At 52.1% G+C, this 8,911-nt stretch overlaps 1 pseudogene; it reads left to right on the forward strand.

The window, feature by feature from the left end:
* Positions 1–527: 527 nt before the first annotated feature.
* LOC135980255 (alpha-2-macroglobulin-like) lies at positions 528–8,690 on the forward strand (annotated as a pseudogene).
* The last annotated feature ends 221 nt before the right edge of the window (positions 8,691–8,911 follow it).

Below are 8,911 nucleotides of genomic sequence, written 5' to 3' on the forward strand. Positions count from 1 at the left end.
TTAATTCTAGTCTTTGTTTTCTGTCCCTGAACCAATTTCTGATCCACGACAACACTTTGACCCTCATCCCATGATTATTCAATTCATTTAGACTTTCCAAAAGGCTTTCGAGAAGGTCTGTCATAAGAGACTACTGAAGAAATTATGTCAATCAATTCTCTTTCATTCAGCTCTTTATTGACATGTTCAGGGAATTCTAAGAGATTAGTGAGACACAATTTTCCTTTGCAGAAGCCATGCTGCTTAGACCCCATCAGATCATGATCTTCTGAATCTTTTATTATGCTATTTTTAATTGTCATTTTGACTAGTTTACTAAGTACAGGCAAACTGGTGTATAACTCCTTGGAACTCCCATGGAGCCCTGTTTAAATATAGATTCAACATTTGCAACCCTCCGGCCCTCTGCTATAAGAGCTGTATTTAGCATGAAGAGGGCTCCTAAGTTTGAGAGACTGGTTGTGTCCAGGGAGGATTTTATAAACAGGAAGAGAGAGTTTGAACTGGATCCTGAAATCAGTGTGAAGGAGACTGTGGAGGTGGGTGAAGGTGGAGGCAGTGTATTCATGCTCTCTGCCCCATGGCCACCAGCTCTCTGGCCCCTGCTGCTTCCCCTCAGGCTGGCGATGCCCCAGGACCCCGTCCCCTCCAGCGAGCACAGGGCATGGGAGGGAGCTCTCACCGCTGTCCGCACTCTGTCGCAGGCTGACGGCCTTCGTCCTCAAGTCCTTCGCGCAGGCCCGCTCTCACATCTTCATTGAGGAGAAGCACATCCAGGATGCCCTGGCCTGGCTCGCTGGCAAGCAGAAGGAAAACGGCTGCTTCCGGAGCTCCGGGACGCTCCTGAACAATGCCATAAAGGTGACGTATCTGCCCAGCTGGCTTCCCATGGGACCCATACAGGACTTCAGTGACATGGAGAGAGCTACAACTCTGCATGGGAACAGCTCAGACACGTCAGCACATGGGGCCAGGGTGGGAGGAGCAGGGGATGATGTGGGCCTGGGAATTACCCTGGAGATACGGATGGGCAGATACTGTACTGTACGTGGGACCTACTATGGGGAGGAGAAAGGAGGGGCAGATACATGGTAACTACCATGGGAGGTAAGTGGGGACAGAAACGCAGAGTGTCTCTACACGGCAGCTGGGAGTGTACTTCCCAGCACAGGCAGACAGCCACGAAAATAGCAGTGTGGCCATGGCAGCTCAGGCTAGTTGCCCAAGTACATACTCCAAGCTTGAGCATGACTGTATTTGGGCAGCTAGCCAGAGCTGCCACCCATGGCCACACTGCCTTTGTTAGTGTAGCAGCTTGGGCGGAGCTGGTGTGTGCATGTCTCACGTTCTCCGCTGCAGTGTAGACATACCCATTTGTGAGAGCTATCATGGGGCATGGCAAGAGTGGGCAGATAAAGGGCATGAGGATGTAGTATGTAGAGGGCCCAGCAGGGAAAGGCTTTAGGTGCTGCGTGGGGTTAATGTGTCTCTCTCTGTGGTTCCCTGCAGGGCGGGGTGGACGATGAGGTCACGCTCTCTGCTTACATCACCATCGCACTGCTAGAGATTCCTCTGCCCATCACTGTACGTATCCACACTCACAAAGTCCCCGTCATGAGTTCCCCTGGGTCAGCAGCCTCCCCTCTCCCCCACTCCCTGTACCCATCCGAGTCCTGATAGTGGCAGCCTGCTGCCTTGATAAAGGGACCTTTAAGGAAAGGAGGGGAAAAAACAGTCTGGAAAGGCTTTGGCTCTGGCTCCAGAATGAGACGGTCCCCAGGCCTCAGAAGCATCTGGGTGTGCAGTACTGGTTCTGGCCGAGCTCTGCTTCTTTGATTGGCTCTTTATTTATTTGTTTTTTTTAATATGCACAATGGAAAAAAAGAATTCCAAATTCATGTCAAAAGAGCTGTAGTGCTCGGTCACTGTCTCCTGTGTGTCTGGCTGCAGCTCAGATGGGTCTGACTGATGGAAGCTTTTCAGCCTGACAGCGTGGCTACTCCCTTCTTCATTATTCCTGTTTGTTTTATATAGTCTCTGTAAATGTACTAGGGGTCTAGTGTTAGGGGGTTTATTCCTTCACCCTCTCACTTCCCTGGTCCTTCTTGCACGAACAGAGAGCAGCAATACCCAAAGTCCAAAGGTGCAAACAATTTGATGTTTATTGGGGTAAACTTCCAGCAAGCATGATTCCAATTTCCTTCTTCAGTGTCCCCCTTCCCAGCTCTGACACCACAGAGCCTTGCCTGTGTCCCTGTTCCCATTCCCTGTTCCTATTCCCAGCCAGCGAAACATGATTCTAATTCCCCTACCCCCAGTCCCTGTTCCCATCCCTCCCCTTACTTCCTGATTGACTGCAGACTATATAGTAAAACTTGAATTCTGCTTAGCTATACCTTAACCAATCATTTTACTGAAATTTAACTAACCAATAATATATATACCTAGCTCATAGAGCTGGAAAGGACCATCAAGTCCAGCCCCCTGCCTTCACTAGCAGGACCAAGTACTGATTTTGCCCTAGATTCCTAAGTGTCCCCCTCAAGGGTCAAACTCATAACCGTGGGTTTAGTACGCCAATGCTCAAACCACAGAGCTATCTACTTATCCTAATGTATTATAACATGGTTATTTAACCAATTATATCCCACCACCTTAATTAGTTTACACCCAACAAAATTAATTATACAGCAGACAGAAACAATCACAGAATCAAACTGAGATTATACAGACAAACAATAGGGAAGTGGAGACTATAGAAGAACAAAGAGATGAGGGTTTCACATCCCAGCTATTGATAAGTGAGTTCTTGCCAGACAGGACGCTATCAAACTAAGTTTCCTTTTACGTTTTCTAGGCTCTTCCCTTTCTCTGGAGGTGATAGGCATTATCAGGACAGGATTGTATTCCTAACAGCCCAATAGCACCTTATTTCAATGTGACTAGTTTGGAATGTGAGGATGTGACCGTACATTTCCCAGTTTATGGCTGCCTCTGCTGCTTAGCTGAAGGCCTTAGCCTAAGAACAGAGCTTCAGACTGTCACAGTACGAGAAGGCCCTTACACAGGCAGACAGTGATTTTGATTCTTTCTTTTATACCTCTATTACTAGCTAAGTGATAAGAATACACCTAAATTCTTAAAGTATAGGCCTTTACAGACAGGCCTGAATATCTATATCCTAACATCTAGTCATGCTTTTCATTGGATGAATGACTGGGAGGGATTATATACTAGTTGACAGCTGTTGGCCCATTGCTATCCATGGCAGTCTGTTTCATTTGCCTTCCACATGTTTTCTTGGTTAAAATTCAATAAATAGCCCTAGACACCTCAGATTACCTTAATTTCTCCAAATTGTGAAGGCCTCGTATCTAACATGGCTACCCCATGGAAGGCAGGAATGTGATTTTTGTAACTGCTGAGGCTGTCTCAGCTAGACACATTTAAGACACATTTCTGTGCTCAGTGGCCCACAGTGATGGGGTGACCAAATTACTACAAGAGTCTGAGTTCACTGGGACCATGCAAGTGACTGGTGTCAAACAGTCACTCATCCCATCACCAGCATCTGTGTTATATTAGATCCACTGCACATCTTATTTAAATCCATCTGTGCTCTGTGGCCATGAGATGACAGCCAGCACAGGCAGTGCCCAAAGCCTAGCTCATATCGTCACACTGCAAACACTGATTATTTCCCCTCTATGCTCCCCGCAGCACTCTGTGGTCCGTAGTGCTTTATTCTGCCTGGAAACAGCCATGGAGCAGGGAGGAAGCCACGTGTACACAAAGGCACTGATGGCCTACGCCTTCACCCTGGCAGGGAAGGAGGAGAAGCACAGGGCACTGCTGGACTCGCTTGATAAGGAAGCTGTGAAAGAGGGTGAGACCTGTTTATGGGCTCTTCTTCTGCATCCCGGTCCACTGGCCCTATGTAGCCTGGCAGGAGAAGGGTTTGATTGTTATTGCTATAACCTTCAGTGTGTACTGCGGCAGGTCGGGATTCTTTAGTCTCTTCACACATTTTAGATCAATGAGCCTTAAAAACCTTGGCACTGGCCATTCCTGGGATCTGACTTCATAAAATGTGGGAGACACAGGCACAGGTGCAGCAACCTAATTAGACACTGAGAGTTTCCACATCTGGACTGTATCAACCCACTAGAGGGATTATTTAATACCTTCATGCTTTGTATTGACATGCCCAGCAAGGGTTGGGACTCCATTCTCCATCCTCAGTGACAGTATGTCAGTAACCCTCTTGGCAAAAACCAGATATTCGGTAAGAAACATTTCCTTTTCTCCTCCCTCTCCCTTCTCCCCCTGCAGATGGCTCCGTTCACTGGCAGAGGCCTGGGAAGCAGCCAGAAGCTGATCTCCCGTTCTATCACCCCCGTGCTCCCTCCGCCGAGGTGGAGATGACGTCCTACGTGCTTCTCGCTTACCTTCCCATACGGCCGGCACCATCCCAAGAAGACCTATTATTAGCAGCTCAAATTGCAACGTGGATCAGCAAGCAGCAGAATCCCAACGGGGGCTTTTCCTCCACCCAGGTGAGCTGTTCCCATCCCCAGCCTCAGACACCCAGGGCAGGAGGGGGAGGCAGGAGATATATATATCAGGTTGCCACAGAAGAACGAATAACCTAGCATTGAAACAGAGACAGACTCCTTCTGGGAGGGGGAAGGGGTGACAGTGCCCTCGCTGCAGGGTTTAGAGAACCTCTGTTTCTGAGGGGGTTAGATCATGGGATAGTCACAGCATGGAGCATGGCTACATCAGATCCCCACAGGCCTTAGTGGGCTAATGGCAGGAGACTGGACAAGTGATGCTCTTGTGTACAGAGGGCAGACTTGTCGCCCTGAGCATCCAGCAACATGACGCTTTCCTCAGCTCCCCCCAGCACTGACCCCATCCAGCCCAGCCAATCCAGCTCGGGAGCTGAGGACTCCCCAGAGAAGCAGCAGCAGTTAGCCACTGCCAGACACACCTTGTGGAGCTAGGGTGACCAGACGTCCCGATAAAATTGGGACTGTCCCTATATTTAGGTGTTTGTCCCGCGTCCTGCTCCGCTTTTTTTTTTTTTTTTTGCTCTGCCGGCAGCCCCCCCGCCCCATGTGTCCCGATATTTTCTTCCCCTCATCTGGTCACCCTAGATGCGGTGGGGGCACCATCCCGAGTTATGTAGAACCAGAAAGTGCCACCTGATTAAAGGCAGCCCAAAACACATCCCGCTTGAAGACAGTGCATGAAGTGTTTCCCTTTGGAAGACTACTTCACGGAGGGATTTGGTTAACACAGTAGGGTTGTAATTCTGTTTTCCTGCTGCTGAGGCACGTGGGTGCATCTGCCTCTGTTATCTGTCTGCCCTGTCAGCTGTCCCTTCAGCTTGCTCCTTCACGGGAGGGTGGGTGGCTTCTTCCCTCAGCTCCCTGTAGTGGAGTGTCAGAATTCCCAAGGCCTACGTTCCCAAAGGTACTTAGACACTTGGCTGCTTTCAGTGGGAGAAAGGTGCTAAAATACCTTGGAGGATCTGGGTCCAGGGAATAGGTGAATGGCTTGTGGGAGTGATGGGTAGAGAATGGGTGGAAATGGGAAAAACTAACCTTTCTGAGCAGGGCGGTGCTGTGTGGTAGGAGCCGGTGGGGTAGGGGCTCCAGGCCCATAGAAATGGCTCATTCATTCCCTTGGGCGCCTGGGCCCATCTCTTGTCTGGCAGGACACAGTGGTGGCGCTCCAGGCCCTGCCCCTGCCTCTACTTACACCAAGAGCGGAGGAGCATCCACAGTGACCCTGCAATCCACAGGGAACTTTCAGACCCAGTTCCAGGTGGATCACACGAACCGTCTGCTGCTCCAGCGTGTGGCACTGCCAGAGGTGCCAGGAGACTACAGCACGGGGGTGACAGGAGAAGGATGTGTCTATGTGCAGGTGAGGGGCCCAGGGGCAGGGGGAGAGGCTGCTGCTGAGGCCGCCTGGCTCATCCTGGAGGTGGCAGGGTGAGGTGGGATGGGTAGGGGAGGGAAGGGAGAAAGAGATGGAGATAAGGATGAGAAAAGAGGAAAAGGTGTGAGGAGAGAGCATGTCCAGAGTTAGGGAATGGGGAGCTAGTGAGAGGAGGAAGGAGAAAGAGAAGACAAAGGAGGAAATGAGATGGACCGGGGGAAGGAGGCAGAGGAGATAAGCAGAGAGGAGATACGCACAGGCTCACATAGAACTGTGCATTCTCTTCCAGACCAGCCTGAGGTACAACGTGCTCCCCAAGCCAGAAGAGGCACCATTCGCGCTGGAGGTGCACACGGTCCCTGAGACATGTGACAGCCCCCAGGTCCACAGGACTTTTAGCATTGCCATAAACATCAGGTAACTCCCCTCACAGGCCCAGGCCTTCCAGAGCAGCCCTAGTTTAGGTGCCAACTTTCTAATGTGCCAAGGGGTGCTCCCCCCCAGGCTCTGCCCCCATTCCACCCCTTCACTGAAGGCCCCATCACTGCTCTGCCTCTTCCCACCCCCATCATGCCCCCGCCCGCCTCTTCCCACCCCATTCCACCCCCTCCCCCAAGCGTGCCCCAACCTTGCTCCGCCCCCTCTCCGCAGCTCCTCCTGGACGCTTCAGGGCAGGAGGCACTGGGGAGAGGGAGAGGCGCTGATAGGGGGGCTGCCGGTGGGTGCTAAGCACCCATCAGTTTTTTTCTGTGGATGCTCCAGCCCCGGAGCACCCATGGAGTCAGCGCCTTTGAGCCCTACGGCTGGGGATGGGTCACTCCAGGAGATTGCAGGTGGACAAGCAGGTGGGGTGGGAGATGCTACAGATCGGGGGAGTGTGCACCTGTGCCAATCAGAGTTGAGGTGCATCAGCTCTGTGCTGAGATGTATTAAACCTTGTTTCATTTCCTGCTTGGTCTCCCAGTTACACAGGGAAACGCCCCGTCTCCAACATGGTCATCGTTGACGTTAAGATGCTGTCAGGATTCATTCCTGTGAAGTCATCAGTGAGGAAGGTAACAGCCTGTTCTGTGTATGGGCTATAACCTCTCCAGAGCCCCTTGCCTTCAGCCCCACCTGAGAGGTATCTGGCCCCCAGTGGGCTCCAATTCCTGACCCCTCATATTATGGGTGCAGCCTGGTCTCATCTGCAGCAGTAGGGCCCCCCATGTCGTCTGTTTCTCTTCTTTTCCACTGGAATCCTGAAGGGTCTGAGAGTCCCCACCCCACTTCTGTCACAGGGGCCAGTTCAGATCAGCCTTTCACCTGCAGATTTCCCAGCTGCAGGATCTGCAGTGTAGACAGCAGCTCCTTCCATGTCTGACTCCAGCCTGGGCTTATGGAGACCTTGTGCAGTGACCCCGGCATTGCAGACAGTGTTAGCCAGTCTAAGACCTAGAGAATGAGGAAGAACTATTAGGTCTGTTTGACTGAGGCTGGGTATACTGGAATTGGTGCTGCCTTTGATTGTGGTCCAGCCCCTCAGATGCACTTGACACCTCAGTCCACCAATTGGGTGGGGACACATACTACACCTCTTCCCTGACAGCCCCAGGGGAAAAAGCTCCCGGTGGTTCTCCATCACTAACCATTTTTAAATCGAGATTGGATGTTTGTCTTTGTCTAAAAGATCTGCTCTAGGAATTCTTTTGGGGAAGTTCTCTGGCCTGTGTTACACACATAGGCGTAATTTCACTTCTGTATTTGTGGCAGGGGGTGGGGGCAGCTCCAGTCAGGGCAATGGGGCTGCGCATGTGGGGTGGTGTGGGGGCAAATTCCACACCTGCCTAAGGATTGCAGTTTGGGGGGACAACACCCCCCAGTGTCCCCAAACTACACCCATGGTTATACAGGAGGTGAGATTACATGATCACAATGGTCCTCCTGGGTTTGGACTCCATGAATTTGTGGAAGCATCCCATTGCTTAGGGCTCTGGGGTGGTTCGAAGGGGGGCTCAGTTACATCCTGCTTCTCTCCCTTGGCTGCTGGCAGCTGGAAGGACATCACCACATCCACCGCACAGAACTGAGCACCAACCACGTGCTGCTCTACATGGAGCAGGTGAGTGGCTGCACGGGGCCGGAATGGGCCAGGAAGAGTCACCCCCAATGTACTCCCAATAGAAGTGCCCAGGGGAGGGGATCTCCCAAGCCTCAGCTTGGAAAGACAAACCCATGTATTCCTGCCCAGTGTTTCCCTTCAGCACTTCCCCAACACAGAGCCAGGGCCCTGATCTCCCCCCACCTACGGGTATCAGGGACAGCGGCTCATACCCTGGGGTTGGGCAGGGCTTATCCCACCTCCCTCAGGGCCTGAATCCCTGCCAGGCCCTGCAGCCAAGGGGGGCAGATGCTGGACCTGCAGGATCATGGGGGGCACCGATGGGGGGAGGAGATGTGGAACGAGAGGGTGAAGTGGCTCAGAGCTTCCTGAGCCTCGTCTGTTTCCTTCTCAGGTGAGCAATGTGACTCTGAGCTTCTCCTTCGCGGTGGAACAGGACTTCCCCGTGCAGAGCCTGAAGCCGGCGGTGGTGAAAGTCTATGATTACTATGAGACAGGTGTGTGTGCGGGTGGGGCTGGCAGCAGTGGAGGCTGGTGGGCCTGTCATAAGGGGGGAGAAGTCACATTCAGAGCCACAGTGAACCTGCTGGGATATGGGATTGAGCATCTCCCTGCTCCAGGATGAGACTGTGGGGCACACAGGGTTTACATGCTAGGGATCATCCTGCACTGACCTCATGCTCGCACCATGGGAGTATCTGAAGCTCCAGACCCCTCGGTCTGCTAATCCACGTAGGTTAGAGCCAAAGGGATCTAGGAGGGTCCTGGGTTCAGATCCTGCCCTGGGTGTGACCTGGGGGAGGCACATTCACTCCTCTGTTCCCAGCTAGGAAATTGGGGTGACAAAACCAGACCCCAACG

Source organism: Chrysemys picta, unplaced genomic scaffold (genome assembly GCF_011386835.1).
Source record: "Chrysemys picta bellii isolate R12L10 unplaced genomic scaffold, ASM1138683v2 scaf2404, whole genome shotgun sequence".
NCBI classification, from domain to species: Eukaryota; Metazoa; Chordata; order Testudines; family Emydidae; genus Chrysemys; species Chrysemys picta.